This window comes from Myodes glareolus, chromosome 2 (genome assembly GCF_982192425.1).
Source record: "Myodes glareolus chromosome 2, mMyoGla1.1, whole genome shotgun sequence".
Taxonomy (NCBI): Eukaryota; Metazoa; Chordata; class Mammalia; order Rodentia; family Cricetidae; genus Myodes; species Myodes glareolus.
Genome location: NC_142027.1, coordinates 34,169,454 through 34,177,412, shown reverse-complemented (window position 1 = coordinate 34,177,412; position 7,959 = coordinate 34,169,454).

The following is a 7,959-nucleotide window of genomic DNA, read 5'->3' as shown; positions in this document are numbered from 1 at the left end:
TATTTTAGTCATGTGGCTCAGTACCTTTTTCAGTGGGGCAGCTCACATCCTGCTGCTTCGGTGATCTGGGCAGGAGTGGGAGGAATCAACTTCCTCCTCCCTAGAATTCTCCTGCTCTCCTTGCATCATTTCCTCTTCCTGTCTGGTTTCCCCGCCTACACCTCCTGCCTGGCCAATCAGCGTTTATTTAAAACATGATTGACAGAATACGGACAATTCTCCCGTACCAATAAACAAAAAAATTGGCCTTTTTTTTCTTCTGCTAAGGCAGAATACCTAAAATGGATTACTTATAGGCAACAAAGAATTACTTGGTTCATGGCTATGGTGTCTAAGAAATCCAAGAACAGATTAAAGGGTTTTGGTGAAGGAATTCATACTGTCTTATCCTAAGGCAGAAGGACAAAGAAAAGTGAGTATGAATTAACAAGAAGGGGATAAGCTACCATTTAGGAAATATTCACTCTTAATAACCAATTTGAAACCACAGCAATGATATATAACTTTATTTGTGAGGACAGAAGCTCTGTTCATTAAACTTCACATCACAACATTTGAAAGACACCACACAGTTACACTACCAAGACTTGTAGGGTGGGTGGTGAAACAGAAAATTAACGTGTAAATTGTAGGTGGCTACTGCTTTAGTGCTAAATTAATGTTCTGCTGCTTTAGCTCTAAATTCAAACATGGGCATTCTTTTTTTTTTATTCTGAATTCAACACATGGTCTTGCAAATGCTGTTTTTATTTACTCTTCTTCATTTCATGAGATACATGAGAAAATGTATCTCAGGGAAGTATTAACTTTAATTGTATTGGTTCTTTAAGGAATTAAAATTTATTATCCACAATTTTTCATATATTTCACTTTAATACTTCTACTCTGAAAACTGCAGCAATACAGCAACTATAATATATTCGGAAATGTTGAGTACTACTCAACACAGGTTATTTCAGCATGCAAAAATTAGATATCAGAAGCCAATATTAAGATATAAGAAGAAAATAAGGGAGGGAACGAAGAGAACACAGGTGGGAAAGATGGGTAGTTGTGATACCCTTGAGTTTAATAAGTAGATAAATGGTAGAGAAACAAAGAAAGCTATTGGTATGGGTTTAGCATGACAGCTATGTAGCAGTGGCAATACAAGGAAGGTGACAACTGTGGGAAGAGGGAAGAGCAGTGAAAAGAAGATGACCAGAGAGAAAATCACTCTGCACCGTGTGTTCCATTAGGGGAAATGGCTGCAAAGGCCAGGATGTGATGTGGCATTCCCCTCTGTGTGCTATGAATACCATTGGTTAATAAGGACAGAGTAGAACTATGTGGGGAAAATTAAACTGAATGCTGGAAGAAAAAAGCAGAGAGAGGAGAAGCCATGTAACCCTGCCAGAGATAGATGCCGGAACTTTATCTGGTGAGCCACAGCCTTGTGGCGATACACAGAATAATGGAGATGGGATAATTTAAGATATGAGTTAACCAGAAATATGCTTAAGCTATTGGCCAAACAGTATTGCAAATAATATGGTTTCTGTGGGATTGTTTCAGGACTGAGCAGCTGGGCACAAACGAACGGTCTCTTACTACAAGAATGGTTTAATTTAGAAAGCAAAAGTGGTCAGAGGAAAGGTAAAGAGGAAAGCATTGGCACCAGGGCGGCTGTTTCTCAGAACAAGTTTGTTAAGAACTTTTATTGTTTAGAATGAGCTAGTCTATCCATCGCTAATAGAAATGTGTCTATCCTCACTCTCACTCTTGGACTCTCCTTACTTTTCACCCCCTCTAAACTATTGAATCAACAATTCACATATGTTTGGCAAGTCTCATACCAGTGAGCTACATCTTATAGAATATAAAAAATTGTTAATGGCAAGAATGAACCATTCAATAAGCATAAAATGCAGTTATGTTCACATTGCGGGTACTTGGTTAATATTTGCTATTTGTAATGATAATCTTAGTTTTGTAATTTAATTTGTATCAGTAGAAGGGGAGTGAGGTAGACTATCAATAAATGATATATGGTATTGTAATCATAAATGCTTATATTTAGTTTATAAATGACTTTTTGATGCTTAATACTGTACTTGTACTTGCTGAGAGAAACTCCCTTGCCAACCATGTGATAATAATGTGAAAACCAATGCAAACTCACTCATCTAAAATTAAATGTGACATAGAAACAATCACATTTAAAACGGAATTTTAAATTAACTTGCACTTATATTTTGGCATGCTTACAAGTAACAACAATAAAATACATAACCACTTCAAACTCTAGAGGTATTTGGGGGGAAAGTGCATTCCAATCCTCTGATGTGAAATATGCATGTATTTGCTTCTGTTAGAAGATTTGCATGGGTGCTTGAACAAATGCAATATCCAGTATTTCCAGCACCTCAATAGCAATGATTTGTCAGCTACCACGGGCATGTAGATATTCTGATCACCCAAGCATAAAGCAAAAAACAGAGCCGTGTTTATAAGGAAAACAAAACATTGTTAATAAGCAAGATTAAACAATGAAAGGCAGTTTTCCAGAAAAAGTAAGCTTGCAGAATATGTATTTTAACATCTGCACATGAAGAGGTAAGGAGAAAAAGGAAGAAGGAGAGTGAGAAATTATGGGAGAGGGAGAAGAAAAGGAGAGGGAGAGGGAAGAAGCATTAGAAGCAGGTAGAGTAGAGTAAAGAAAGGGCTCTTACTATAAGTCAGTCTATTCCCTACTCCCTGAAAATTCAAAGTGCTTCTAGTACAAAATTATCCATTACCAGCCATTCTCCAGCTGTAATTAGGGAGCTTTGCTAACTTTAAGATAAAAAGAAGAGCTTCTAGAAAGTTTTGTTTTAGTTAGATTTTTTAAATGGTCTGTATAAAACTACTTTTCCAAATAGCATAAATCTATAAGTTTAGTGAGAAACATCATGCTTTAATGATCAGTCTCTTTTCTCTACAATTTATTCCCAGTTATAGATCACTTTACATTATTTTTTTTACCCTTCACCATAGGATTTGTAGTGTTTTAGTTTAATACCCTCTTAAAATTTGTACTGAGTTGATATTCATTCTGGAAGGCATTCTTGCTTTTATGCACCACAGAAACAAGAAGAAAGGACATCAAAGTTTTTATAGCCTAAGGAGATTTCAGAATCCTTTTCTAATTGTCCGTGTTATTCAGGGCACAGAGGTGGCAAATGGGTGAACAATAGCAACATAGATTTTTGTTGTCACAATGATACTTTGCTAGTTTCAGTTTGAATGTATGGAATATCACACTTATTTAAATTATACTATTATATGAAAATCTTACAGATCTTTGTAGCTTCCTCAATATTTGCTTTAATTCTTTAAAATTTCAGTATATAGGCTTTTCTTCCTTTACCCAGTATTAAGCTCATGGATGAGACACTATAATAAAACAGATCAACAAGAGAAAAGCATGCTATTTTTATTCAGTGTGGGTTTTAGGAAATAGAAGCCTTTAAATACAACGAATCAAAGAAATGTGGAGATATATGTTTGTGTTAAAAGTTCAGAAGTGAGATTGACAGGGGAGGGAATGAGCTCTATAACAGGCTGGGGAAGTCATCTGGTAAAAACCTGTTTTCACAATTTCTTCTCGAGAACTTTGTCTCTTCCTTGCTCTGTTCTGGGTGTGCAAAGGACCTGTCTCAGGAGTCTTACCTAAGTCATAAGAGGGTCACCAGGTTCTCCTATGGTCTACTTCAGTGGAGAATGACAAGGTGAGGTCTAGAAATTTCCTTCTGCCCCTGTCTCAAATGCGAGTGTGTTTTCATGGAGGGTAGGTTGTTCTGAAACTTATAATATTGTCATCCATTTCCCCTACTCCCTTAATCTCACATTAGCAATGGCTATTGATGTATTCACTGTACCATAAGATTAAAAGACAAATGAAACTTGAGAAATAATAAATCTGGACGCAGAACTGCAGAGCTTTTTTGATCATTTTCATAACAAGTTAGAATGATGTTTGTATTCCTTTAGCAAATGAAGCAAAGTAATTATTTAACATGTAAATTAGAGGAGCTTGATAAACTACGGAATGTGGAAGGCACTCAGAGGAGACTCAGCCCAGACGAAGGCACTTATTCATCAATTCACCCAATTCACCGGCTACTGCACTGCTTCAGATAGGTTGCGGAGCTCCTGAGCATCACATTCCACTTGTCTTTCAAGTTAACACATAAGACAGGCAACGATGGCTTCCATTTATTAAAGTTTGTGTATTAGAGGTTGGAAAAGTTGAAGTAATTTTATGTGAAAAACATATCCAATGATACTAAATATTTTTCTTTGGTTTTTCAAGACAGGGATTCTTTATGTAACAGTCCTAGCTGTCCTGAAACTTGCTGCATAGGCCTGCCTCCTAGGTGCTGTGATTAGAGGCATGCAGCACCGCCCCAAGCTGATACTAAATTTAATATATGCTTTATATTCAAAAAATATTTTAATTTGTACCCAATAATTAATAAACATCTCAAAGAAAATTTCTATTTTCTGGATTTTTATTACAAATTAACCCATCACATAAAAAGTATAAAAAAGACATAGGGTGCAGCAAATAAAATATGATATAAACATGCTACTAAACCTTGACCACACATACTCATATATCTCAACAAATCTCTGTATGTTTGTGTATGTATGATATGTATAACAAAATGTGCGCATAAACACGATGGCATGCATGTGGACATCATAGGACAGCCTTTATTATCACATCACTTCTCACTTTTCACATTTTTTGAGACAGGTTGCCCTGCCATTCCCCAGAAATGTATTCCAAACTGCCTACCACCCAAGTCTCTTGGGATTCTCCTTTCTCTATCTCTCATCAAACCACTCTGACATCTCCCCAGTCCATTCTTTTCCCAATCTCTACTTGTTTTTATATCCATTATTTTCTTACATAGCTTTTTGAGAATTTCGTCCAGGTTTATATTTATATAATTTCTACCCGCTCTTTCTGTCCTCCATCTCTTCTATGTTGTGTATTTCTGTAATGGTCTCTGTCCACTGCAACGAAAATTTCTTTGATGAGAGATGAAGGCACCAGTTATTTGTGACTATAAGGACTAGTGTTTAGAATGCATTTGGGTCTTATACTGGTTTGGGAATGTGGCAGTATTAGGTTCTTCTCTAGGGTCATTGACCTTATCAGCTATGAATTGCTTAGTAGCTTTGCAAAATTAGATATGAATTCTCTTCTACTAAGTTGATATTGGTTGCCCCTAAGACATGGGTATATCTTGCCTTTCTAGTCATGCAATTTATAAGCTTGACAGTTGGCTAAGACTGCTGATGCCTTTCTCCCTTGGCAGCTTGCACAGCAGTATCAGATACCATGAGAGCAAATCCTCAGGGGAGGATTTCCAGGTCACTTTCTGCTGTGTTTTAACAAGTTGTTATTCTTCAATAATGGGTGTAATATAACTTTTCTAGCATTTTATATTGCATCTAAAGATGCTGCTACTCAAAAGAGATACAGTAATTCCCTTTTGAATGAATGATGTCCATTCTGTGGAATTCCATCGTGTACCTCTGTCATCTGTCAAGAAGCAGTATGGCAAGGAAAACAAGAAAAGGAACAAAGGGTGTACTGCTTCTCACCACGATGATGCTGACAGTAAAGAATGGAGTTCCTGCTTTTCCCAAACCAGAAGCCAGAGAAAGGGCACTAAAAGCCAAAAAAGCAGTACTGAAAAGAATCCATAGCCCCAGAAAGAAGGTCCACAGGTGGTCAACCTTTAGGTGAGCCAGGTCCATGAGCCTCTCAAATACCGTTTTAAAGGTGACCACTGTTTTTTAATGATGTTTCCCCTTGGCCACTGAGTCAGCCATGAAGTAAATGACAAAAACACACTTGTGTTCATGTTGGACTTCAAGGCCAACCGAAAGCAGAACAGACAGACTGTACAGCAACTCTGTGACATTGATGTGGTCAAAGTCAATACCTTAATCACACCTGAGGGAGGCAAGAAGGCATATGTTCAGCTTGTTTGTGATTATGCTGCTTTGGATGTTGCCAATAAAATTGAAATCATCTAAACTGACTCCAGCTGGCTAATTCAAAATACACATTTTTTAAGCATAAAAAAGAAAGAAACAGCATGTCAAGTTAGGTAAGAATATAGATTTTGTATGCTGTTAACTAGTTTCAAATCCCACCTTTGTAGTTAGTGTGACATCTACCTGTAGTCTCACATCTTTAAGACAGTGAAGTAAGAAAATCATGAATAAAATTAATCAAAAACACCTTATTGAAATTTATATACTATAAATTGTGAGGCTTTAGAGAAGAAATCTGAGCTCTTAGTGTTTGAGAATGAGAAGAAGACACAGTATCGGGAAATCCATATTAGTGACAAAATTTAAAATATCTGAAAAAAAAGAAATCAAGGAAAGCAGGACTGAGAGGAGATGGCCTAGAAAAAGAGGAAGAGAATACAGAGAAAAAAAAGAGTCAGGTTGCAAGGGAAGCTAGAGGTGAAAAGAGGAGGCACATGCTTCCCTAATCATAATTCAGCAGTTTTATATCTACAACAAAAGTATTATCCTTGAGAGATTACTTGCTCCATTGGTTTTAATAAGTATTTTAAAGAAAGTCAAGGTGGCATTATTCTTCCACTAAAATTCAAAGCGATGGAGGAAAACAATTTTCCCATGGAAATGAGCAATTTTGTGAACCTCCTAAAGAGCATATGGTCCCCACTAATCTAGTGACTTAATCCTCTCCTTCGGGTCTCTTATTCTATTTCAGGTTATCTATCCTTAGCCTCAAGCCAGGACTAGCACTAAGCCATGTAAGACAGATGGGTTGCTACCCAGTCAAGATTTCCCGTGAAGTCATTTCCACAGCCTCTAAACATTAATCAAAGTAAACAGCCCAGGCCTCAGAAATGGCAACATACCACACAGAGGTGAAATTTACTACACTTTTCAATGGACAAGATACAATGCTTCCTTTCCTTTCATGAAAAATGTATTCAAACTGGTGGAAAGCTTATATCAGTAAACCACTAACTCTGTGTCTTAGGATACATCTTCATTAAATATATATTCAACCCAAATGATAATTATTAGCATGAAGAAAAAAGAAAGTATATAAGTCCCTGGGGCAGAGTGGAAAAAACTATCAGTCCAGGTGTCTCTTCCTCACCTTGTGCATTTGTTACCCCATTTGGCCTCATGTTCTTGATAGATCTCTTAAAGAAGTGATCAGACAGCAGGTTCACAGCTATTTATCCCAAAATCCCAAGATGACACACAAAAGCATTCAAGTCTGGAAACTCATTCAGGCACTTGGTTTCCAATGCATGACTCTGGTTAAGATATCATAGGTGACAAAGACCACAGAGTTGAGATTTTCTTATTCTTGTAAACCATGAGAAGTTTCTGGGAACACTGAGAATTAATTTTATTGTGTCCCAAGTAGTCAGACTTCAGGAATTTATAGTCATAGGTGTAGCAGAGGCGTGCCAGTAGCATTTGGAAATCCTTTAGCTGGTTCTCCATAGCATCCCTAGCTTCTGTTCTTCATCATCACCGTATATGTATTTGAGAGTGATAGAGCCCACAGTTCCATTACTCTGTGTGAGACTCTTCTTTACATCCATAAGATAGGGCAGCTTAGAAAAACATTAGTCAAGCTTGAATTTCACACCCAGGCACAGGCTTTAGTCTTAATTAACTCAGCAAGAATTTCACATGTATATACAATGTGATTTGATTATATTAACTTCTACTCTTCCTCAACGCCCCTCATGTCTTCGTCACATCAGCTTCATGTCCTTTATGTTGGTTTATAGCATGCCAAGTCTAGTTTATGTCTGCCCATAAACTCATGGGTATGGGACCATGCCCTAAAATACAGTGGATATACTGGAAGCCACATCTTTAAAGAAAACTGATTACCTCTCAAGCGGTTGTCCA